Source organism: Balaenoptera musculus, chromosome 1 (genome assembly GCF_009873245.2).
Source record: "Balaenoptera musculus isolate JJ_BM4_2016_0621 chromosome 1, mBalMus1.pri.v3, whole genome shotgun sequence".
Lineage (NCBI taxonomy): Eukaryota > Metazoa > Chordata > Mammalia > Artiodactyla > Balaenopteridae > Balaenoptera > Balaenoptera musculus.
The window spans coordinates 853,680-880,136 of NC_045785.1; the positions used below are offsets into that span (position 1 = coordinate 853,680).

Consider the following 26,457-nt stretch of genomic DNA (forward strand, 5'->3'; position numbering starts at 1 on the left):
AACTCAACATCGACAAACTGAAAAACCTGATTAAAAACTGGGCAGAGGATCTGAATAGGTATTTTTCCAAAGAAGATATACAAACGCTGGCCGAATACGGAGGAAAGGGGACCTTCCTGCACTGCTGGCGGGAATGTAAATTGGTGCAGCCACTGTGGAAAACAGTATGGAAATTACTCAAAAAATTAAAAATAAAACTACTACCATATGATCCATCAATTTTACTCCTGGGTATTTATCAAGGAAAAAAACCCCAAAACACTAATTAGAAAAGATATATGCACCCTTATATTCATTACAGTACTATTTACAATAGCCAAGATATGTAAGCAACATAAGTGCCCATCAACAGGTGAATGGATAAAGAAGATGTGGTATATATACACAATGGAGTACTACTCAGCCATAAAAAGAATGAAATCTTGTCATCTGCAAAAATACGGATGGACCTTGAGGGTATTATGCTAAGTGAAATAACTGAGATAGAGAAAGACAAATAATGTATGATTTCACTTATATTTAGAAACTAAAAAAACAAAACAAATGAACAAACATCATAAAACAGAAACAGAGTCACAGATACAGAGAACAAACATGTGGTTGCCAGAGGGGGTGGGGATGAGAAGGGGAGAGAAGTAGGTAAGAGAGATTGGAAGGTACAAACTTCCTGCTGAAAAATAAGTCACAGGGATGAAATGTACAGTGTGGGGAATATAACAATAACTATATAGTATCTTTGTATGGTGACCTATTGTAATGAGACATACCCTGTGATCACTTCGAAATGTATAGAAATATCGAATTATTATGTTGTGTAACAGGAACTAACATAGTGTTGTAGGCTAATTATATTTCAAAAACAAACAAAATCATAGAAAAAGAGGTCAGATTTGTAGTTACCAGAGGCGGGGGATTGGGGAAGGGGGAATTGGATGAGGGCATAAAAATGTACAAACTTCCAGTTATAAGATAAATAAGTACTAATGATGTAATGTACAACATGATAAATGTAATTAACACTCTGTATGTTATATATGAAAGTTGTTAAGAGAGTAAATCCTAAGAGTTCTCATCACGAGGAAGAATTTTTTTCTATTTCTTTAATTTTGTACCTGTGAGATGATGGATGTTCACTAAACTTATTGTGGCGATCAGTTCATGATGTTTGTATGTCAAATCATTATGCTGTGCACCTTAAACTTATACAGTGCTGTATGTCAATTATATTCCAATAAAACTGGAAGAAAAAAATCAAATCAGAAACTATAAATTCACCTTATTTTTTGAAAATAAGAAACATACTTCTAAATAACCCAGGCACCAAAGAAAAAATCATAATGACAATTATAAAATGTTTTTAACTAAGTTATAATGAAAATACCATATATCAAACTGAGTGTAGCCAAGGTAGAACAGAGTGAATTTGTAATCCTAAATGCTCATATCAGGAACAAGACAGGCTAAATATTAATGTGCTAAACATCCAACTCTAGGGGTTATAAAAAGAGCTGCGATATAAACCCAAAGAAAGTAGAAGGAAGAAAACAAAAAAGATTAGAAATTAATGCTGCAAGACAAACATGTGATAGAGATGTTCCTCAAAGCCAAAAGTTTGTACTTTTAGAAGATTTATAAAACTGACAAATCTCTAATAAAACTGATAAATAAAAAGAGAAAGAACAAATCATCCATATAAGAAGAAAAGGGTCTCTAACTATAGATACTACAGACATGAAAAAATATAAAAATGTCATGAAACACTTTACACCAATAAATTTGCAAATTTAGACAATGGACAAATTATTAGAAAAATATTACTAACCAAAATTGTTTTGAGAACAAAAAATAGAAAACTTGAAAATTCCCACAGGCGTAAAAGAAATTCAATCAAGAGTCAAATATGGGGACTCTGGCAGGGCTCACACCAAGGAGTACTTCCCAGAAATGCTGCTGCCAGTGTCCTTGTCCTCACGGTGAGGCACAGTCACCCCCCGCCTCTGCAGGAGACCCTCCAACACTAGCAGCTTCCATGGACCCCTGATTGCTGCTTGAGGAGAATTGCCCTGTGGATTTGACTGACCAAAAATTGTGATATAAGCAGTTTCAGGTGACTGGCCCAGCAGGAGTGAGAAGAATTTATCTTCAGTATAAACATTATTCCACAGTGTCTCTTCATTTGCCTGGGAGGTGAGAATATTGAGACTCAAGGAGATTAAGCAATGGAGTACTTTCACTGCTCAAATGTAATGATGCCATGATTCCGATGGAGTGTTGATCACCCCTCATACACTGCTTTCTTCACCCAAGTGCTAATTCCATCTTATCAGACGCTGTGTCCTTTCCTGGCTGAGGAAACCAGGATCTACAGTGAGGGCAGACAGCAGAAGCAAGAAGAACTACAATCCTGCAGACAGCAGAAGCAAGAAGAACTACAATCCTGCAGCCTGTGGAACAAAAACCACATTCACAGAAAGATAGACAAGATGAAAAGGCAGAGGGCTATGTACCAGATGAAGGAACAAGATAAAACCCCGGAAAAACAACTAAATGAAATGGAGATAGGCAACATTCCAGAAAAAGAATTCAGAATAATGATAGTGAAGATCATCCAGAACCTCGGAAAAAGAATGGAGGCAAAGATCAAGAAGATGCAAGAAATGTTTAACAAAGATCTAGAAGAATTAAAGAACAAACAAACAGAGATGAACAATACAATAACTGAAATGAAAAATACACTAGAAGGAATCAATAGCAGAATAACTGAGGCAGAAGAAAGGATAAGTGACCTGGAAGACAGAATGGTGGAATTCACTGCTGCGGAACAGAATAAAGAAAAAAGAATGAAAAGAAATGAAGACAGCCTAAGAGACCTCTGGGACAATATTAAACACAACAACATTTGCATTATAGGGGTCCCAGAAGGAGAAGAGAGAGAGAAAGGACCCGAGAAAATATTTGAAGAGATTATAGTCGAAAACTTCCCTAACATGGGAAAGGAAATAGCCACCCAAGTCCAGGAAGCGCAGAAAGTCCCATACAGGATAAACCCAAGGGGAAACACGCTGAGACACATAGTAATCAAATTGGCAAAAATTAAAGACAAAGAAAAATTATTGAAAGCAGCAAGGGAAGAATGACAACATACAAGGGAACTCCCATAAGGTTAACAGTTGATTTCTCAGCAGAAACTCTACAAACCAGAAGGGAGTGGCATGATATACTTAAAGTGATGAAAGGGAAGAACCTACAACCAAGATTACTCTACCCAGCAAGGATCTCATTCAGATTCGATGGAGAAATCAAAAGCTTTACAGACAAGCAAAAGCTAAGAGAATTCAGCACCATCAAACCAGCTCTACAACAAATGCTAAAGGAAATTCTCTAAGTGGGAAACACAAGAGAAGAAAAGGACCTACAAAAACAAACCCCCCAAAATTAAGAAAATGGTAATAGGAACATACATATCGATAATTACCTTAAACGTGAATGGATTAAATGCTCCAACCAAAAGACACAGGCTTGCTGAATGGATACAAAAACAAGACCCATATACATGCTGTCTACAAGAGACCCACTTCAGACCTAGGGACACATACAGACTGAAAGTGAGGGGATGGAAAAAGATATCCCATGCAAATGGAAATCAAAAGAAAGATGGAGTAGCTATACTCATATCAGATAAAATAGACTTTAAAATAAAGCATGTTACAGGAGACACGGAAGGACACTACGTAATGATAAAGGGATCAATCTAAGAAGATATAACAATTATAAATATATATGCACCCAACATAGGAGCACCTCAATACATAAGGCAACTGCTAACAGCTCTAAAAGAGGAAATCGAGAGTAACACAATAATAGTGGGGGACTTTAACACCTCACTCACACCAATGGACAGGTCATCCAAACAGAAAATTAATAAGGAAACACAAGCTTTAAATGACACAATAGACCAGAAAGATTTAATTGATATTTATAGGACATTCCATCCAAAAACAGAAGATTACACATTCTTCTCAGGTGTGCACGGAACATTCTCCAGGATAGATCACATCTTGGGTCACAAATCAAGCCTCAGTAAATTTAAGAAAATTGAAATCACATCAAGCATCTTTTCTGACCACAACGCTATGAGATTAGAAATCAATTACAGGGAAAATAACGTAAAAAACACAAACACATGGAGGCTAAACAATACGTTACTAAATAACCAAGAGATCACTGAAGAAATCAAAGAGGAAATCAAAAAATACCTAGAGACAAATGACAATGAAAACACGACAATCCAAAACCTATGGGATGCAGCAAAAGTAGTTCTAAGAGGGAAGTTTATAGCTATACAAGCCTACCTCAAGAAACAAGAAAAATTTCAAATAAACAGTCTAACGTTACACCTAGAGGAACTAGAGAAAGAAGAACAAACAAAACCCAAAGTTAGCAGAAGGAAAGAAATCATAAAGATCAGAGCAGAAATAAATGAAATAGAAACAAAGAAAACAATAGCAAAGATCAATAAAACTAAAAGCTGGTTCTTTGAGAAGATACACAAAATTGACAAACCATTAGCCAGACTCATCAAGAAAAAAGAGGGAGAGGACTCAAATCAATAAAATTAGAAATGAAAAAGGAGAGGTTACAACAGACACTGCAGAAATACAAAGCATCCTAAGAGACTACTACAAGCAACTCTATGCCAATAAAATGGACAACCTGGAAGAAACGGACAAATTCTTAGAAAGGTATAACCTTCCAAGACTGAACCAGGAAGAAATAGAAAATATGAACAGCCCAATCACAAATAATGAAATTGAAACTGTGATTAAAAATCTTCCAACAAACAAAAGTCCAGGATCAGATGGCTTCACAGGTGAATTCTATCAAACATTTAGAGAAGAGCTAACACCCATCCTTCTCAAACTCTTCCAAAAAATTGCAGAGGAAGGAACACTCCCAAACTCATTCTATGAGGCCACCATCACCCTGATACCAAAACCAGACAAAGATACTACAAAAAAAGAAAATTACAGACCAATATCACTGATGAATATAGATGCAAAAATCCTCAACAAAATACTAGCAAACAGAATCCAACAACACGTTAAAAGGATCATACACCATGATCAAGTGGGATTTATCCCAGAGATGCAAGGATTCTTCAATATATGCAAATCAATCAATGTGATACACCATATTAACAAATTGAAGAATAAAAACCATATGATCATCTCAATAGATGCAGAAAAAGCTTTTGACCAAATTCAACACCCATTTATGATAAAAACTCTCCAGAAGGTGGGCACAGAGGGAACCTACTTCAACATAATAAAGGCCATATACAACAAACCCACAGCAAACATCATTCTCAATGGTGAAAAACTGAAACCATTTCCACTAAGATCAGGAAGAAGACAAGGATGTCCACTCTCACCATTATTATTCAACATAGTTTTGGAAGTCCTAGCCATGGCAGTCAGAGAAGAAAAAGAAATAAAAGGAATACAAATTGGAAAAGGAGAAGTAAAACTGTCACTGTTCGCAGATGACATGATACTATACACAGAGAATCCTAAAGATGCCACCAGAAAACTACTAGAGCTAATCAATGAATTTGGTAAAGTTGCAGGATACAAAATTAATGCACAGAAATCTCTTGCATTCCTATACATTAATGATGAAAAATCTGAAAGAGAAATTAAGGAAACACTCCCATTTACCATTGCAACAAAAAGAATAAAATACCTAGGAATAAACCTACCTAGGGAGACAAAAGACCTGTATGCAGAAGACTATAAGACACTGATGAAAGAAATTAAAGATGATACCAACAGATGGAGAGATATACCATGTTCTTGGATTGGAAGAATCAATATTGTGAAAATGACTATACTACCCAAAGCAATCTACAGATTCAATGCAATGCCTATCAAATTACCAATGGCATTTTTTACAGAACTAGAACAAAAGAATCTTAAAATTTGTATGGAGTCACAAAAGACCCTGAATAGCCAAAGCAGTCTTGGGGGAAAAAAACGGAGCTGGTGGAATCAGACTCCCTGACTTCAGACTATACTACAAAGCTACAGTAATCAAGACAATATGGTACTGGCACAAAAACAGAAATATAGATCAATGGAACAGGATAGAGAGCCCAGAGATAAACCCATGCACCTATGGTCAACTAATCTATGACAAAGGAGGCAAGGATATACAATGGAGAAAAGACAGTCTCTTCAATAAGTGGTGCTGGGAAAACTGGACAGCTACATGTAAAAGAATGAAATTAGAACACTTCCTAACACCATACACAAAAATTAACTCAAAATGGATTAGAGACCTAAATGTAAGACTGAGCACTATAAAACTCTTAGAGGAAAACATAGGAAGAACACTCTTTGACATAAATCACAGCAAGATCTTTTTTTTTTTTTTTTGCAAGATCTTTTTTGATCCACCTCCTAGAGTAATGGAAATAAAAACAAAAATAAACAAATGGGATCTAATGAAACTTAAAAGCTTTTGCACAGCAAAGGAAACCATAAACAAGACGAAAAGACAACCTCAGAATGGGAGAAAATATTTGCAAATGAATCATCGGACAAAGGATTAATCTCCAAAATATATAAACAGCTCATGCAACTCAATATCAAAAAAACAAAGAACCCAATCCAAAAATGGGCAGAAGACCTAAAGAGACATTTCTCCATAGAAGACATACAGATGGCCAAGAAGCACATGAAAAGCTGCTCAACATCACTAATTTTTTTTTAAAATATATTTATTTATTTATTTATTTATTTTTGGCTGTGTTGGGTCTTCGTTGCTGCGCACAGGCTTTCTCTAGTTGCGGTGAGCGGGGGCTACTCTTCGTTGTGGTGCACGGGCTTCTCATTGTCGTGGCTTCTCTTGTTGCGGAGCACGGGCTCTAGGCACGCAGGCTTCAGTAGTTGTGGCACGTGGGCTCAGTAGTTGTGGCTCGCGGGTCCTAGAGCTCAGGCTCAGTAGTTGTGGTGCACGGGCTTAGTTGCTCTGCCGCATGTGGGATCTTCCCAGGCCAGGGCTCGAACCTGTGTCCCTTGCATTGGCAGGCAGATCCTTAACGACTGCGCCACCAGGGAAGCCCAACATCACTAATTATTAGAGAAATGCCGATCAAAACTACAATGAGGTATCACCTCACACCAGTTAGAATGGGCATCATCAGAAAATCTACAAACAACAAATGCTGGAGAGGGTGTGGAGAAAAGGGAACCCTCTTGCACTGTTGGTGGGAATGTAAATTGATACAGCCACTATGGAGAACAGTATGGAGGTTCCTTAAAGAACTAAAAATAGAATTACCATATGACCCAGCAATCCCACTACTGGGCATATACCCAGAGAAAACCATAATTCAAAAAGACACATGCACCCCAATGTTCACTGCAGCACTATTTACAATAGCCAGGTCATGGAAGCAACCTAAATGCCCATCGACAGATGAATGGATAAAGAAGATGTGGTACATATATACAATGGAATTATTACTCAGCCATAAAAACGAATGAAATTGGGTCATTTGTAAAGACGTGGATGCATCTAGAGACTGTCATACAGAGTGAAGTAAGTCAGAAAGAGAAAAACAAATATTATATATTAATGCATATATGTGGAACCTAGAAAATGGTACAGATGAACCAGTTTGCAGAGCAGAAATTGAAACACAGAAGAAACGTATGGACACCAAGGCGGGAAAGCGGCGGGGGTGGTGTTGGGATAAATTGGGAGATTGGGATTGACATGTATACACTGATGTGTATAAAATGGATGACTAATAAGAAAAATAAATAAATAAACATTAAAAAAAAAAAAAAGTCAAATATGTTCCCACCAAGAAAACTCTAGGCTCCGAGGCTTCCCTATCAAGTTCCATGAAACATTTGAGGTTCAAAATGTTCCAGTTTCACACACTTTCTTCCAGGAAAGAGAACCAGAAGGTCCACTCCCTGGTTTGTTTCGTGGAGCCACTTAACTTTTGCTACGAGAGCCTGGCAGTGAAAACAGGGAAAGGAAAATTACAGATCAGCCTCACTCTTGAGGTGAAGTGCCACCAGGCTAAAGCCAGCCACACGTAGACAGGATGACACATCACAACGAAGACGGATTTGCTTAGCGTTAGAAATCAAGTCAACTCACCACACGAACAGACCAGAGAAGAGAAATATACAATTGACTCAATGCAGAAAAAAACATTGAAGAAATTCAACATCCCACTTACACTTTTTAAAAATGTAGCAAACTGGCATTAGACTTCTTTAATGTGATAAAGAATGTCTGCCAACAATAATCCACAGGCAACGTCATACTTAATCATAAATATTATTAAGACTTCCCTGGCGGTCCAGCGGTCAAGACTCCATGCTTCCACTGCAGGGGGCACGGGTTGGATCCCTGGTCAGGGAGCTAAGCTCCCCGCAAGCCGTTCGGCGTGGCCAAAAGAAAAAAAATCATAAACATTAAAAGCATTTTCTTTAAGACTGAGAACAAAACAAGGGTGCTCTCTGAAGCCACTGGGTCTCCCGACTGGAACAAGCAGAGAAGAAAGAAATACAAGGCATGAGGAGTGGAAGGGGAGACAGTTGTTTTCAGATAACACAATTGTGCATGTAGAAAATCCAAATGAGTATAGAGATAAATTGTTAATATTACTGAGACAATTTAGTAATGTTGCTAGATATAAATTCGGTAATAAAAATCAATGATATTCCTATTTATCAGAACAAATAATGAGAAAATAAGATTTGGAAAACTTATCATTTACAATTACACCAATAAATATGAAGTACTTGGGAATAAATACAACAAAAAAGGAGCACGACGCCCAATGAGAAAATGATGAAGCCCCGTCAGGTGACATGAAATCAGACCTAAATAGAGAATAAGTGGAGTCAATGACCCAGTTTCTTCAGCAAATGGATGCCACGGGGGGAAAGGGAAGGGGGGCTGTTTTGAATGCAAAAGCCGTGAGAGGCAGGTCAACCACATGCAAGGTGGGGTTCTTGTTTGGAACCTGAGTCAAGCGAGAAACTGTAAAAGACATTTCTGAGGTAATGCGGGAAAATGGACACCAAGTGGTATTAGATTTTATTAAGAAATCAATGTTAACTTGGCTGGGGTTGATAATGAATTTGTGGCTATGCTAAAAATAAGTTCTTTATCCGTTAGAATTGTGTACTAAAGCGTTTACGGGTGAACTTTGACACCTGGGGTTTTCTCTAAAATACATCAGCCAAGCGCTACAAGTGACAAGCAGTAGAAGCAGCAGGGGTGACTCGATTCTGGTGACCAGTGAAGGGGGCTGGGCACCTGACGGTTCATAGGACCACCGCTTGGTGAGTGTGAAATTGTCCATAACAGACACCTAAAAAAATAAAAGCGATATAAATAAATCAGTGGAGAGATGCACGGTCACGTAACGGACACTCAGTGTTGCCAGGATGCCAGTTCTCTCCAAATTGCTCCACAGAGGCATTAAAAACGCCCCAAACTCCGACAGGGCAGTGTGCGCACGCGTGTGCGAGCGGCGGGCAGGGAATGGACATCTCAGTCCACGTGCTAAGCAGCTGGGCGTCCACCCCGGAAATCAAGTGAAGAGCAAAACTGCTGCGGTGGAGGCGGAGGGGCCTTCAGGCCTTCAGGTTTTCTTAAACAAGACATCAAAAACATTAAGTCACAAGAGGAAAAGCTGGTAGAGTCTCATACACTTAAAAACTTTGGTTCAGGGCTTCCCTGGTGGCGCAGTGGTTGAGAATCCGCCTGCCAATGCAGGGGACATGGGTTCGAGCCCTGGTCTGGGAGGATCCCACATGCTGCGGAGCAACTGGGCCTGTGAGCCACAACTACTGAGCCTGCGCTCTGCAACAAGAGAGGCCGCGACAGTGAGAGGCCTGCACATCGCGATGAAGAGTGACCCCCACTCGCCACAACTAGAGAAAGCCCTCGCACAGAAACGAAGACCCAACACAGCCAAAAATAATAAATAAATAAATAAATAAATATTTTAAAAAGTATAGAGAAAATGTCTTTAAAAAAAAACAAAAACCAAAAACTTTGGTTCAGCTAACACCCTAAGGAGAGTTTAAGAAAAACTACAGATTAGAAGATAAATGCAACACATTTCCCAAAAGGTTTACCATCAAGACAAGTAAGGGACATCCACGGCTCAACAGAGAAGACGGGCAGCCCAACAGCAAAATGGCGAGACTGTGACAGGCAGGTTACAATAAAGGACGTTCAAATGGCCTGATACATGCCTGTTTTCCCGGCGTTATTAACAGTGCTCCCTGTAACTCTTAACAGAGTCCTGGCTAGATGATGAACTGTTTCTTGGTGATAAACCAAAAAAAGTTGCTCAACCTCATTTGTAATCAGGGAAATGCAGAGTAAAGCCACATACTATTATTACACAGCCATCAGACTCGGTAACACATTACGAGCCTGAGTATACCAGGTGCCACCAAGGACACGAAGCAGTGGGAAGGCTCACGCCCTAACGGTGGGAGTGAAAACTGGGACAGGTGCTTTGAAAAGAGTTCAGCATTGTGTTGTAAAGTTAAATATATACACGCCCTCTGCACTGGTATCCTATTGCTGCCGTAAGAAATTGCCACACACTCAGGGACTTAACACAGATGTATTATCTTACAGTTCTGGAGGTCATAAGTCTGAAATGAGCCCCACTGGGCTAAAATCAAGGTGTCGGCAGGGCTGCCCTCCTTTCCTGAGGCTCCAGGAAATGGGGGAGGGTCCATTTCCTTGCCTTTTCCAGTTTCTAGAGGTCACCCACGTGCCTCGGCCAAGGCCCCATCTTAGCAACTTCAAAGCCACTAATGTCAGGTGGTCTTTCTCGGGCTGCTTTCTTTCTGGCTCTCCTCCGCCTCCCTCTTCCACTAGGAGAGCCCTCCTAGTTGCACTGGGCTCACCGGGATAATCCAGCACAATCTCCCATCTCAGAGTCAGCTAACAACCTACATTCCCGGTGCCTGTAACCTAACACATTCACGGGTTCCAAGGGGCAGGACATGGCGGTCTCTGGGGGCCATTATTCTGTCTACGACGCCCTCTGACTCAGCAATTCCTCTCCTAGGCATTTACCCTACAGAAACTTAGATGCTGTATTAGTTTCCTGGGGATGCCATAACAAAGTATCACAAACTGGCTGTCTTAGAACACAAAAGTATTTTCTCATAGTTCTGGAGGCCAGAAATCTGAAATCAAGGTGCCAACTCCCACTGAAGTGCTAGGGAAGGATCTATTCCAGACTTCTCTGCTAGCTTCTGGTTCCCGGGCTTGTGGCAGCGTAATTCCAATCCATGTGACAGTCTCCCTGTGTGCGTGTCTACGTCCAAATTCCCGTTTATAAAGACGTCTGTCATATTGGAGGAGGGGCCCACCTTCCTCCGGTATGACATCGTCTTAACCAATTACATCCCCAATGACCCAATTTCCAAATGAGGTCATATTCTGAGATACTGGGGGTTAGGATGTCAACATATCTTTTTTTTTTTGAGGAGACACAATTCCACTCCTAACACACATAAATACCAGGAGCCATAAGGAGACCCCAGAGAGCAGTGTTCTTAAGAGCAGTAACTACGGAAACAACCCACAGCCATCGGCAGCAGAACTGTGAGATCCACACTGTGGCGAGCTAGGTGGGGATGGAGGTGAGTGACCCACAGCTCGTGCAGCAGCGTGGATGAGTCTCTTACACACAACTGAGAGGGAGGAAGACACAAGCACAGGCTGCTTTTCCTCTTCCCCTTCTGCCCCAGGTGGGCCTGTGAAACAGGGTCCACAGTGGCCCAGACTGGGTGACAGAGCCTGAGTGGAGGAAGGCAGCCAGTCCAGTGTCGGGTATGAGAGCCCAAGCGGGGGGCGGGGAGAGGGGGTAGGTGTCCACTGTGTGCGCCACTGGCTCAAGCCTGGGAGGGATGACGTATCTTCAGAGCCTCAAAGTACTGCCCAGCAAAATACTCATCAATTACAAAGGGCAAGGTAACTTCCCAGGTGAGATGCTGGCAGACACCACCTGCATCAAGTGATCAAAGCAAACTCGTCACTAATGTGACAAATGGACCACTGTGAGCCACCTGACAGGATGGAACGAGCCGAGAGTGACACGTGGTGTCACTTCTGTGACTTTCCTGCCGAAGACGCATAATGGGAGTCTGATCACAAGGAACCATCAGACAAACCCAAACAGAGGAGCTTTCTACAAAGTCACTGGCCTAAACCTTCAAAAGTGTCAGGGTCACGAAGCCAAGGAAAGCCTGATGAATGTTCTGGAATGAAGGAGACTAAAGAACCACGATGACTGCTCATCACATCACAGTGCAGTGGGGGGTCCCAGACTGGACCCTTTTGGGTTTGTGACTTTATGGGATCTTTGATGGTCGTGTGTGGTTATGCTGGAGATTGTCCTTATGTGTAGGAAATGCACACGAAAGTATCTGGAGGTGACAGAGCACCACGCAGGCAACTTATCCTCAACTGCTCCAGGAAACAAGTTTTTTATGCTGAACTTGCAACTTTTACATATATTTGGGATTGTTTCAAAAATTTAAAAAGAATATATACAGCATTTTCCCATTTATATAAGGTTTAAAAACAGGTGAAACAATTATATTGTTTACAAACGGTAAAACTAAAGAAAATCAAGGAAATTAGAATCAGAAAGTCAGCCTATGGTCACCGGGGAAGGGTCTGCGTGGGGCAAGGGAGGGGTAGGTTGACTTGGGGTGCTGACCAGGTTGTATTTCTGGACTTGGGTAGTGACTAGTGATGCTGGCTTTATAACCAGTCCTTCAGCTGTACCTGTGAGTGTACTCGCCATCCGTCTACAGGGATAACCTATCAGGGAATTCTTTGGACTGTGGGTACCAGAGCCGGTCCGCCCATCACCTACTTCAGTACTTGGCTCACGGCAGATGGTCAAGGAGTGTTTGCCAGATACATAATGTGAGCACGTAAAACGAGTATGCGTTTACGGGAAACAAATAATAGAGGTTTCCAGAAACAGGTAACCATTAAAAACCAAACTGAGATGACCTCGGAATTCCTTTCCTCTGCCCGGACCCTCAGAGTCCCCTCTTCTTACCAGCCGGGCTGACCCCTCGAGTTTTGCTCAACGGTGTCCTAGATGTGCAAGGACAACATCGCAACGTCCGCGCGGAGCCGGAGCAGAGCTCGGAACCCAAGCTGCACGGCACCCTGGGGTCCCTGAGACCGGCCAGGGGCGACCCCCACCCCCCGCACTAGCACTTATTTCTCGGGCAGAACTTCCACGATGAAGGCGCTGATTTGTGCCTGGGGGGGCGGCCAAAGCCCCCGACCCAGCCCCAGGCTCCGGGGCCAACGGACCCACCTCTCAGCAGACCCGCCGGGGTCCGAACGGCGCGGGCTCCGGGCGGAGAAGCTGCTCGGCTGCGGCTGCAGCTGGCTGCGCCGTTTGGCGCGGGCCGCTCCATGGCAACGGACGGCTCCATCGCGGTGTGGGGGTGCCCGCGCCCCCCTTCCCCGCTCGCGCGATGGCTCGGTCCGGCGGCGCGCCCCCGCGCAGGCGCAGTGCGGCCGAGGCGGCCACTTGCGCCCCGAGCGCGGGAGGGAGGCGGGGGCGCGCTACTCCGGTGGTCGCCGCCGGGATTCGCGCGCTGGCCGAGGCCGAGGCCGCGAGCGGAGGGTCGCTGGGGCACCCGGGCAGTGGCGGAGGAGACCAGCGCTGCTCGGTGGCCCGGACGGCGCGCCAGGCTGCCTCCCCTGGTTTGGGCCAAGCCGGTTGAAGTTCGGATTAGTTGTCAATTTGAAAAACAGGAGAGTTCACATAAAATCGGGGTTCCTCACTTTCCTTTTCGAGATGAGAGACTTGGCACAATATGGCACACTGGGCTGGAGCTGAACCGAGCTTTCCCCGCGCATTCTCCAGCCCCCAGCCCTGCCCGGGCCCAGAGGGGGGTGTGTTTGCGGCGAGATGCAGGGATGTGAAGAAGGGTCCCTCTCGCCAGTGCACTCAGTGCCGGGCCCTGGGCCCCCAAGTGAGTCCGCGTATCCCCCGTCCTTGCAGGGCCCCGCGCCTTCCAGCACCCCGCCTGCATGTGACTTGCAAGGCCGCTGGCCCTGCTGGCCGCTGGCTGGCTTTGATCAGTGTTTTCTGATGCCACAGTGGGGCCCAGGAAGTCCCTTAGTTTCATCCTGGAATGGTGAGAGCCATCGAGCCTTGTGAAAAGCGCAGCGTCTGTGAGAGCTGTGGACTTCACCCAGGTGACAGCAGTTACCTCTGCCTTCATCCGCCTGCAACGGTGCCCAGGCCTCTTCCCTTCTGGACTGAGGAACAGAACTGAGTCACCATATCCGCCCAGGACAGTTTTTCTAAGAGAAATTATTCTTCTCTTCCCCACCCCACCCAAATTATGGAGCTTCTTCCTTGTCAGCTTTGCTTCTCTGAGCCTGTCCATATTAATGATTAAGGCACTTTCTACTAAAGAAAAGAAGGACAGTGAAAGACTGAAAAGAGCCCCGTGTCCACCAGTAAGAGCTGGTTGAGGTGCAGCCGCACAGCGGAAGGGCTGGGAAAGGACTGTTTCTGTGTTCTGCCCTGGAGTGATTGCCAGAACATACCGTTAAGGGAAAAACATCAAGATGCAGAACAGTGGGTATAGTATTTTATATAAGAAGGGGCAGGTGCAATAAGAATATACTTGCTTATTTTCTTACACTATAAAGTAACATAAAAATGGTTACTGACCAGGGCCAGGAGGGTCAGCCGTAGAAACTAGATTTCTCTAAATGTGCTTGTACATTTGACTATGGAACTGTGTAATTATAAAACCCAAAATAAGACAGAAGACAAAAAACAAAGAAAAGAGTTGAAAACAAAATGAAAAAAAAAACAAACCTAACTCTATGTCAGTTTGGTGGCTTAACCAACAGAAAAGGATAATTTCAAGTGACTTTAAAACCCAACAGTTTGTACATACCTAGTAGACTGTAAACTATGCAATTGTTTGCAGTAATCCTGGTCTTTGTTATAATATTAATATTGTTATTCTGGAATTATACAAAGTGGGGTAAAACAAGTAAGTAGTATAGTAATATTAGGAACCAATATTTTTCATTTGGGCAAAGAGATAGAAATATAATATAAGTGGAAAAACCTGTAATATTGGATTTGGATGTGAAATATTAGTATGAATTAATATAATTTTTTTCTTTTAACATATATTTCTTAGCTCTGTTCACTGAGAAGGTCTAGAACTATCAATATGGTAGCCACTGGACACATGTGGCTATTTAAATTTAAATTAATTAAAATTAAATACCTGAACAAATATTCATACATCCATGTTCACAGCAGCATTATTCACAATAGCCAGGTGGAAACAACCAAAATGTTCATCAGTGGATGAATGGATAAACAAAATGTGATAGATACATATAGTAGAATATTATTATGCCTTTGAAAGGAATGAAATTCTGACACCTGCTACAAAATGCATGAACCTTGAAGACACGATACTGAGTGAAATAAGGCAGTCACAAAAGAACAAATATTATTTGATTTCACTCATATGAGGTACATAGTCAAATTTATAGAGACAGAAAGTAGACTGGTGGTTGCCAGGAGCTGGGGTTGGTGTGGTGAAATTTGGGGTGAGTGTTTAGTGGGGACAGAGCTTCAGTCTGGGAAGATGAAAAAGCTCTGGAGATGGATGGTGGTGACCGTTGCACAGCAATGTGAATGTGTTTAATGTTGCTGAACTGTACACTTAAAAGTGCTTCCAATGGTAAAATTTAAGTTCTGTGTATTTTACCACAATAAAAACATTTTAATTAGATAAAATTAAAAATTCCATTCCTCAGTGGCAGAAGCCCTGTGCGGCTCATAGCTGCTGTGTTAGGTGCCACAGATGTAGAAAGTGCCCATCACCGTCTTGGATAGCACTGGTCTAAACACAATCACCAGTCCAGCAGTGATGAACACTATTAGCACCCGGGCTGTTGTCCCTACATGCCGTTTCCCACTAAGAAAGAAAACAGAGCTTCCTAGAAGAAAATGGCTGATTCCAGATCTGAGGCAGAAAACGTGCAAGATGATCCTGGAGCATCTTACCAACAGAAAGCAAGGAAATTATCAAAGATTCTAGTGCTGCGTCAGAGGATTCATTAGCCAACTTGCGGTCAAAGTAGGGACAATTTTGAGTATCCAAGTGTAGGGGAGGTCCCACCGCAAGCCAAGGACAAAAAAGAAAAGAAAAGTAACTATTTACAAAGGATTGAAGCACATCAAATATGTTAATATCCATGAGTTCACTCTGAACCTAGAATCCTCGTTGGTCATCTTTGGAGGATGCTAGGATGCTAAGTCACTATTGTGAGAACTTCGTAGCAGCCGTGGGGGAGCAGCCCTCTGATCGCCCCTCCGGAAACGAGTTGCACGTAGCTGTGGAGAGTGGCAGCTGGCGACCCACCTCCAGTGCAGTGCTGTAGTTGGACAGTGTTTGAGCTGATCCCACTCTCTCTCCGGCTGGCCTCTGGGCCCGACCACCTCCCCCGGCGTGGGACTCTCTCACGCACAGCCTCTGCTCCAGAGCCCTTCCATACCTGCTCTGCGTTGGCCAAAACCTTGTCAGGTTTACATTAGAGTTAAGTTCTCCTGCTCAGTCTTGCTTTCCGCCTCTTTCCATCCACAGGTGGCAGATCAGGATTGCGGAATGAAGGCCTTCTCGGCCCAGTCCCACTTCCTCCCCTTGATCTTTCATAGGCACGAGCCTCCAATAAATCTTTTGCATTCCTAATTCCCTCTCACGGTCTGCTTACGGGAGGACCCAGACGGACACAGCTGGTACCAGAAATGGTCTCAGAAAGCAGATGGCACGATGGGGATTTGTAACCTGATCGCCCACTGTCCAGCTGGCAAGGAGGAGCCCATCCTGGGTAATATGTGGATGCCCGGAACAAGGTGCCAGTCTGCTGGTAAACTTCCACCAATAACAAATTGGGAGAAGGTGGCTGGTACAATGATTGAGGAGAGTGTGTGTTTGTGGGGGGCAACAGTACAATGATCTGACTGTTACTGAGTTGTATTGAGGGGGTCGGAAAAGCTGGAGACACTTAACCAACAATTGAAACTAAGTGTGTTGACACCAAAAGCAAAGGCAACAAAAGCAAAGTTAAACAAATCGGGCTACATCAAACTAAAAAGCTTCTGCACAGCAAAGGAAACTGTCAACAAAATGAAAAGGCAACCTATGGAACAGGAAAAAATATTTGTAAGTCATACATTTGATAAGGGGTTAATAACCCAAAATATATAAAGAACTCATACAACTCAGTAGTAAAAAAAACCCCAAACAATCCAATTAAAAAATGGGCAGAGGATCTGAATAGATGTTTTTCCAAAGAAGACACACAATAGGCACATGAAAAGATGCTCAACATCACTAATAATCACGGAAATGCAAATCAAAACCACAATGAGATATCACCTCACACCTGTTAGAATGACTATTATTAAAAAGACAAGAAATAACAAGCGTTGCCGAAGATGTGGAGAATAGGGAACCCTCGTGCACTGTTGGTGGGAATGTAAATTGAAACAGCCGCTGTGGAAAACAATGTGGAGTTTCCTCAAAAGATTAAAAATAGAACTACCATGTGATCCAGCAATTCCACTTCTGGATATTTATCCAAAGAAAGTGAAAACACTAACCCAAAAAGATATCTGCACCCCCATGTTCACTGCAGCATTATTCACAAGAGCCAAGACATGGAACCAACCTAAGTGTCCATCAGTGGATGAATGGATAAAGAAGATGTGATGGGGGGCTTCCCTGGTGGCGCAGTGGTTAAGAATCCGCCTGCCAATGCAGGGGACACGGGTTCGGGCCCTGGTCCAGGAAGATCCCATATACCGCAGAGCAACTAAGCCCATGCGCCACAACTACTGAGCCTGCGCTCTAGAGCCCACAAGCCACAACTACTGAAGCCCGCATGCCTAGAGCCTGTGCTCCGCAACAAGAGAAGCCACTGCAATGAGAAGCCCACGCACCACAATGGAGAGTAACTCCCACTCGCTGCAACTAGAGAAAGCCCGCGCGCAGCAACGAAGACCCAACTCAGCCAAAAATAAATAAATAAAAATAAATAAATAAAAATAAAAATAAATTAAAAAATAATTTAAAAATTAAAAAAAAAGTGAAATTGTGCCATCTGCGACAACATGGATGAGGCTTGAGGGCATTATGCTAAGTGAAATAAGTCAGACAGAGAAAGACAAATAGTATATAATCTCACGTGTGGAAGCTAAAGAAAAAAAAACCAAAAAAACAAAAAACCAAAAAAACCCACCACCAACAACAATAAAAAAACCCAAAAAACAAAACAAAAAGCAAACAAAAAACAACAACAACAAAACCCAAAAGACAAACAAGCAAGCAAACAAAAAATCCAAACTCATAGATACAGAGAACAGATTGGTGGTTTCCAGAGGCAGGGGGGTGGGGTGTGGGTGAAATGCATAAAAAGAATCAAAAGAGGTACAGACTTCTAGTTATAAAAGAAATAAGTCGGGCTTCCCTGGTGGCACAGTGGTTGAGAATCTGCCTGCCAATGCAGGGGACACGGGTTCGAGCCCTGGTCTGGGAGGATCCCACATGCCGTGGAGCAACTAGGCCCGTGAGCCACAACTACTGAGCCTGCGCGTCTGGAGCCTGTGCTCCACAACAAGAGAGGCCACGATAGTGAGAGGCCCGTGCACCGCGATGAAGAGTGGCCCCCGCTCGCCGCAACTAGAGAAAGCCCTTGCACAGAAACGAAGACCCAGTACAGCCATAAATAAATAAATAAGTAAAAATTTAAAAGAAATCAGTCGTGGGGACGTGATGCACAGCACGGTGACTACAGTTAATAACACCGTGTCCGTATCCGAAAGCCGCTAAGAGAGTAAGTAGGTCTTTGACGTTCTCATCAGAAGAAAAAAATTCCCATAACTATGTTGTGATGGCGGCTACCTAGGTTATTGTGGTGATCATTCTGCAATACAGGCGACTCTAGAACAACGTGGGTTTGAAGTGCTTGGCCCACTTATGCATGGATTTTTTTCAATAAATACCTGCACTCCAGTACTACAGGATCTGCGGAGCCATGGCTGAGGTGGGGCAGCTGTAAGTTAACCCGGGATTTCCGAGCCCCACGTTGTTCAAGGGTCTACTGTATATGCAAACATGGAATCATCATGTCGTACACCTGAAATATGTACGTGTGTCAATCATACCTCAACAAAAAATTTCAAAGTGAAAGCAAAACAGTATCTAAATCATAATGATTATAACACATAATTGTATTATTTGACAGAAAAGAACTTCTCAAATTAAAAATAATGAAAAAGAAAAAACCCCCCAAAAAACTAAGAGTGAAGGCCGGAGCTGCTTGGTAGTTTATAAAGAGGCTCTTACCTCCTTCTGTGGAGAAAAGGAGGTGATGGAAGCAGGACGAGGACAGACTAGAGATGCTGAGATTCAGAGGTGATGGAGTCCAAGCCAAGGTAGCTTTGCTGTGCCAAGATCAGGTCCTGGGACCAAGGGCAGGTCCAGGGGCCAAGGGCAGGGTCCTGGGTTCAAGGGCAGGGCCCAGGGGCCAAGGGCAGGTTCTGGGTTCAAGGGCAGGTGGGAAATCTTGACACATAGGGCGTGATATCTGGGTGGAGGCCCCAGGGTTTTTGGCTCCCCAGGCTGCTCTGAAACTTCAGAGGCGGCAAAGGTGGCTCGCGTCTCCCTAAGGAGAGCCAGCACTCCCCCCATCTGGAAGGACACCGCGGAGGTCTCCCCAGCAAGGCGACAGGACCCTGCTCAGCATCTGCTCCACACCTCCCCTGGCTGCCAGGCTGGTGACTAGGGGTAAGTTGCAGCCTCATCAGGTACACGTGAGCCTGGGAGGAGAGGAAGGGGCTAAATGCCAAGGACTTGCAAGAGTGAGCAGCTCGACCCGGCCATGGGGAGGGGTTCCTGAGCAACGGGGCCAAACCCGAGCCTGTGACAGGGAGAGGTTATGACGGGCTTTCTCTTGGGATGTGGGGTTTAACGCCTTAAGGAGCCGGAGGAGGCTGAAACGCATGTGAAAGCGGCTGCAAATCTTCTAAATCTGATGAAAACTCTAAGCCCGCAGACCCTAGATGCTCAACAAACCTCAAGCAGAATAAACACAAGACAATTACACCAAGACTCATACTAATCAAATTAATGAAAATGAGAAACAAAGAAAAGCTCTTCAAAACTCCCAGAGAAAAGACACACTTTCCTTACAGAGCAATGAAGAAATGTCAACCAGCTTCTTGTGACAAACCATGCAAACCAAAGACAAAGGAACTTGAAAATAAAGGAAGGAAAGAGGAGAAAACTAACCCAAATCTTGTCGACCTGAACGTGTTGGAGCAAGTCTCGAGGGGCAGAGCACGTGCGGCTGGGGGGGCCGCAGCAGGGGGCAGGGGTCACTGGATGCGAAGTGAGAAGGCGTCTGCACCAGCATCACCCTGTGAGACTCCAGAAAAGGCAAAACTGTAGGGATAGGAAGCAGACACCTGTGGTCATCTGGGCCCAGGGCTGGGGTGCGGTCACCTCCTCGGGCAACTGCAAAGGGGCAGGAGGGAACTTTTAAGGTGGAGCAAACGGGCAATGTCGTAATTTCAGTGGTGGTTATACAACGCTCCATGTATATCAAAGCTATCAAATTGTATAGTTAAATTAGTGAATTTCATTGTATGTAAACTGTATTTCAATAAAGCTCATTAAAAATAAGCTGAACCTGGGCTTCCCTGGTGGCGCAGTGGTTACGAATCCGCCTGCCAAAGCAGGGGACACGGGTTCGAGCCCTCGTCCAGGAAGATCCCACATGCCGTGGAGCAGCTAAACCCGTGTGCCACAACTACTGAGCCCACATGTTGCAACTACTGAAGCCCGCGCGCCTAGAGCCCGTGCTCCGCAACAAGAGAAGCCACCGCAATGAGAAGCCTACGCACCGCGAAGAAGAGTAGCCCCACTCGCCGCAACTAGAGAAAACCTGCGTGCAGCAACAAAGACCCACACAGCCAATTAATTAATTAATTAATTAATTAAAAATAAGCTGAACATAGACATCAGTCCGCACCTACTGGACCACGCGTGACCTGGCTTCTGCCTGCCTCACTCTGCTGCCCTCCCTCCCTTCCTCACGGCCACTCTGGCCTGGCCTTGCTCCTGTCTGGACTGGCCAGTTCACTCCTGCCTCAGGGCCTTTGCACATTCCATTCTCTGCCCTGAACACTTACCTGGCTCTTGGTGGGGCTGGCTTTTCCTCCAGAAGGGATAGAATAGAATCCAAACCTCAGCTCTGATGTTGCCCCTCAAAAAGGTCTTCCCACCCACTTGTGTACAGTGCCCTTCCCCACAGGTATTCCCCATGACTTTTATCTTGCTGAGATTACACTTGAAATGGTCTCTTTTGTCTGTTTACCCACTGATTGTCCAGGTTCTTCCTCCTAGAAGTTGAGGCCACTGGGGACGGGAACGTTTTATATCTTATTCACGCCCAACGTCTAGACCAGTACTTGGCACAGAGTAGGATGAATAAGTCCATAAATATTGGTTAAATGAATATCGACCTGTGTCGGGGCCTTTCTTAAGGAAGTTTAATCAAAGTATCCAAATATCGAACGTGAAAAAGATGACAGCAAATCTCCTGCTTTTATTTCTCCAGCATCCTGCCCAGAGGATCAGCTCGTCAGACCAGAGAGCGTCTTGGGGAGCCACGGTCACCTTCCTGAGAGTCCGGGGAGAAGGGCCGCCCGGCCACCATGGGGACCCTCTGCCAGCAGTCCCTTCAGGACTTTCACATCAGTCAATTCAGTCACGCTGGCACCTAAAGGAGAGTCTTTTTCACTTGATAGGCAGTCCTTTGTTAGGTATGTTAATCTGTGTTTAGCATTTTCCATCACATGAAAGAATCAAATTGCCACTTTAAAAAACATAAAATACGAGAATAGAATTCTGTCTTCTCCTCATTACACGTGAGCAATTGTACTTGGACGTCTATTTACCTCATGGAGAAAAAATTCTCTAAGTGGCCAAGTTCGGGTGTTTATTGGTTCTCAGGGCCTTGACTACCAAAATCAGCCTCAAAACGCAGCCCCGTTTCCAGCGCATCCTTTGTTTGAGAAGACAGTTGATCTCAGCCCGCTGCAGGGATTTTGCATGTGATCCTTTCTGCTAAGTTGCCTCTGCTTCTCCAAATGAATGGATTCCATCTGGAAATCATGGGATTAATAATTACACTCTAATAAGCTCAAGAAAATTTTTCTGTGTCACTGCCATTTTCTCTGTTTGGTGCATTTTCCCAGGAAAATAATAAAACAACCTCACAGATATATCAAGCAGGGATTTTAAAATTAGCTGGTGCAGTTTCCCCTCCTGGGTCCCTGTGACTCACCTGTGCCTCCTGGGGCCCATCCTGCTGCTGCGATGGGTTCAGGCCAGCTCTCCGCCCAAGCTTTGGACTCAGTGCCATCCCTTCCCCTATGCCGTGAGCATGCGGCAAAGCATTACCCAAAAGAAACAGGCAAAAAAGGCAGCAGGCTGATGAACTCAAGAGTCGAGTACACTCACCGACCACACCTTGCAGCTCCCTAGGTGCTACCTGGGGCATCGTTACCCAGGGAAGTGTTGAGTTGGTGACTCCGGGGGGCAACCACAGAAGTAGAGTGTTCATACCTTCCAGGGCCAACTGTGCGATGGCCCTGCTCAGTGCCACACGGGGAGAGCATAATGCCTTCCTGCACTAAACAGGATGAAGGTACAGCAGCCGCTGCCCTGAGCCCGTAACCAGAGGTCTCTGCATGGATGGTCCGCCGGAGAAGCCATGTTACCTGTGAAATAAGAGGAAGGGGAGCGAGTGGACGAGTTAAGTAGACCTACGGGGACCAAACGCCGCAGGGTGGAAATTCGGGCTTCCTGTTCATCCCTGTCCGCAGGCTCTGGCACCAGGTCCCCTGTCCCGTGCGCTCAGTGCCAGGCCGAGGGGGTGGGGCTGGCAGGTATCTGGGTGAAGAGCACAGACCTCACCTGAAATGGACAGAGGCCCTTCATCTGACTGATTTGGAAAATTTCAGCAAAGTCACACTTGGAGGGTGGGGTTCTGCCTTCCCCCCAAAAAAATCACAGGAGTGGAATAAAGATGGGGAATAACCTACACTATTTTCCACAGAAGGGGGGAGCCCGAGCACCTACAAGTTAGACTGTTGTTTTCACTGAAGACAACCCATTGAGATTCTCTGTAATGGGGTTCAGCCTTGTGGACTTCTGGTACCCAGGAGACCCATCACTACTCAGCCCCTCCTTTGGCAAATGAATAAAAGAGAGTCGGGAGAAATTACTTCCCTGAGGCCACACAGCCAGTTAGGAGCAGGACTGGGGCTAGTACCCAGAGCTCTGACTCTGGGGACATTTCCTAAATTATCAAAGGGAGGGGAGAAGTGGACCTTTGGCACTTCCCAGGTGTGGACACTGCCGCGTCACGGGGCTCACCTCGGCCGCAGGCTGACCACACAGCAGCAAGGTCCTGGTTTCCTGACCTTTGGTGGGGCTGCCCCGCATAGGCTTTCCCCATCCTGGGACGGCTGGAGCTTGTCTGGGTGGAGGGGAAGATGAGAACCAGGAGACCGACTGGTGACACATCAGTGGAATGCGACCAAGGTTCAGGAGTGCGACAAGCTAATTCTCAAAAAACTCGAGGAAGGAATAATGAAAATGCCCATTCTTGAGATCCGAACTGAAGCCAATTAGCAACAAAACAGAACTAAAATAAAGCTTGCAGACTCTGGGGAAGAAATTAAGCATTTTGATTTAAGGTCAGTGAACAGCCGGGCATCCTAGAGGGAGCCGTGACGGATGGCCAGTGTCACGGGTCCCACGGGTGTGCAGGTCGCTGCTTTACCTCTTTCTCTGTCCTGGCTTTGAAATGTGCTTCTCTCCAGGGCTCGAGGAAGAAAAGGGGATTCGATGGCACCCAGCACCCAGGGCTACGGCTGCGATGCTTGTATGGGAGTTCTCCAGTGAAAGCTCAGTATTAATGTTGTGCCTCAGATAATAGACGAGAGTGTAGAAAATAGCAATAATCTGGTTCACCCTGAACTAATTGAATCAAGTGATTCAAGGTCAGCAATATTTCTCAGAGGCTGGGCTTCCTTGGTGGCGCATTGGTAAGAATCCGCCTGCCAGTGCAGGGGACACGGGTTCGAGCCCTGGTCCTGGAAGATCCCACATGCCACGGAGCAGCTAAGCCCGTGTGCCACAACTACTGAGTCCACGAGCTTAGAGCCCGTGCTCCGCAGCAAGAGAAGCCCGCGCACCTCAATGAAGACCCAACACAGCCAAAAATAAATAAAATAAAATAAATTAATTTTTTAAAAAAACTTAAAAAAAAATATTTCTCAGAGGCTATCAGCACCTGGATCTTCTCAGATCCAAGAAAAGAGTGTGACAGTGAACCCAGAGAAAGTGCTGGAGCCTGGACCAGCACAGAGACCAAAGCCTGGGCCTGAAAGACAGGAGAGCGAGCGCTGTGCGTGTTCCTGAACACTGCGGGGTCTGACCACACCAGCTGTGCTGGCTTTTGGTGACTCTGAGCCTAAATTTTCCTGCATTTATTAAGCATCTATCGTACACCAGAGGCTGTTAGACACTAGGGCTGCTATAAAGAAGCAGACAGACTGGATCCCAATCTAGCAGAAGAATAAAGAAAACGACCCTCGTGAGGCTCAGGGCCCTCACTCCATGCCAGGCCCCGCTCTCCGCACTTTCTTGTGGGTTAACTCCTCAACCTCCGATCAAGCCTGTGCAGGAGGACAAATGGGAATGTGTCCAGAGACACGCCCAGAGCACATGCTCACACACACAGCAGGGCAGTGCTTCCAAGTACTCAGAGGACCCACCCGAGGGGCCAGGGGACCCTCCAGGCGGGCATTTTTGCTGGGACCTGCCTGACTGTCTTAGAGCTCGTTGCTGGCTTTAGGAAAGAAGGCTGAGACCCAGGCCCCTTGATCTGTGGCCCTCAGGATTGGGCTAGAAATTCCCAGCAGCAAAGCCCTTTCTTTCTTTTCTTTTTTAAGTAAATTTATTTATTTATTTATTTATTTATGGCTGTGTTGGGTCTTCATTGCTGTGCGCGGGCTTTCTCCAGTTGTGGCGAGGGGGGGCTACTCTTCGTTGCGGTGCGCAGGCTTCTCATTGCGGTGGCTTCTCTTGTTGCGGAGCACGGGCTCTAGGTGTGCGGGCTTCAGTAGTTGTGGCTCGCGGGCTCTAGAGCGCAAGCTCAGTACTTGTGGCGCACGGGCTTAGCTGCTCCGCGGCATGTGGGATCTTCCCGGACCAGGGCTCGAACCCGTGTCCCCCGCATTGGCAGGTGGATTCTTAACCACTGTGCCACCTGGGAAGCCCCAGCAAAGCCCTTTCTACACTCCCCCCTGCCCCGCACCTTCTCTGGCCAGTGTCAACAGCCACGCACAGGACTCAACCCACTCAGGGACCAGTTTGCCCATTTTTAAGTGTTTTCATGAGACGTTCGCTTTCAGTTGTCAACTGATACCGAGTCCAGAAGTGAATGAATGAGACCAAAGGAGAAGAGTTTGTGGTCAGCTTTTTTGGGGAAACTGTGTAGAGTTTTATGTTCAGAAGAGTCACAATAGAGAATGCGGAGGTCTTGGCTTTTCTTGGCGGTTCGCTGGGGGTGGCGGTGGGGTGAGGTGGAGGTGTCGTCTCGTCAGAGACCAGCCGACGGCCTGTGGGCAGGTGTGATGGAGCCTGACCCGCCAGGCAGAGAAGTCACTGCGTCCCGCGACCAGAGCGTGGTTCCGACCACAGACCTGCGGGCAGCGGCGCTCCGGGAGCGGCCTCCCTTGCCCCTCTCACCGCGCACCCAGCGGAGGGTGGGCGAGGCGCAAGCGCGAGGGTTTTGGAAGGAGCTGCCGGTGCTGCGGGCGCGTCTCGCCCGGTAGAAGGTGAAGGCTTCTGGGGCGCTGGCACCCTCCTCCCCCCGAACCAGCTCCCGGGGACCCGTGACCCCCACAAACGGCCCATGGCAGACTCCACCCCAGGGACCAGGTTCTGCCGCGCCCGTCGGTCCGCAGGTGCCTGGCCGGCAGCGAGAGGCCGCGTCCACGCGGGTCGTGCGCCTGAGTCGCCTCCCGGATAGACGCGCGGAGGGACCCTTTCCGGCCGGCAAGGGCAGCGGCGCTGGGACGGGGAGTGCCGGACCCCCGGTCGGGGGCGCGGGGGTCTGGCGGAGGCGGGAGGGGAGCTGCAGGCGGGGCGGCCGGAGCTGGAGGGGGGGGGGGGGGGGGGGGGCCGTGCCGCGCGGCGCGGGGCGGGGCGGCTCCGGGCTCCGCGCTCAGTCCGC

At 45.7% G+C, this 26,457-nt stretch overlaps 1 protein-coding gene across 1 annotated transcript in view; it reads right to left on the minus strand.

Moving 5' to 3' along the window:
• The window catches only part of CFAP74 (cilia and flagella associated protein 74), an 81,517-nt gene extending 68,048 nt beyond the window's left edge, over window positions 1-13,469 (minus strand). Inside the window, exon 1 of the mRNA XM_036868970.1 lies at window positions 13,406-13,469. The gene's annotated coding sequence lies outside the window, so the exon portion shown is untranslated. The remainder of the gene's footprint in view (window positions 1-13,405) is intronic.
• Between the last annotated feature and the right edge of the window lie 12,988 nt (window positions 13,470-26,457).